A 561-nucleotide genomic window follows, 5' to 3' on the forward strand; every position below is an offset into this window, starting at 1 on the left:
GGGAGGACCAGGGAGGATGATTCAACCACTCAACCACTAGATGTCGCTGAAAACAACAAATCCTACACACTGTACCTTAAACTCCAAAAGTTCATCAGTCTTAAATGTACATCAAGTGATTATTTTCTGAACATTTCATTCAAATCCACAAGCTGGTTCCTGAGATATTTTGCACAGAACAGCAGGGTTGGTTCTAACGGTTAGCATCAAATTTCTTAAACAGAAATCAGTAGTATTTCCTGGATTTTTAAAGGAATTTAATCTACCAACACAATGAATCGTGGCATATCTGTAAAACTGAGAATTATGTCAATTTTTGTGTTTTGTAAGGTCAGTTCGTTGCGGTGGCTCTCTTGAATTTGCTTCAAATATAATTCTGTTGAAGCTGTTGTAGACCAGAAAAGCAGCCTCAGCTACTACACTTAACTGTAGGACAGACTGCTTATCACCTTTATGTTTATTTTCTGAGTCAGTTGGCCGTGGCAGCCATCATAAATCTGGTCAACTCTCAAGTTTATTTGTAGATCCACCTCCAATAATAATAATAATAATAATAATAAT

Source organism: Austrofundulus limnaeus, unplaced genomic scaffold (assembly GCF_001266775.1).
Source record: "Austrofundulus limnaeus strain Quisiro unplaced genomic scaffold, Austrofundulus_limnaeus-1.0 Scaffold392, whole genome shotgun sequence".
Classification (NCBI taxonomy): Eukaryota; Metazoa; Chordata; class Actinopteri; order Cyprinodontiformes; family Rivulidae; genus Austrofundulus; species Austrofundulus limnaeus.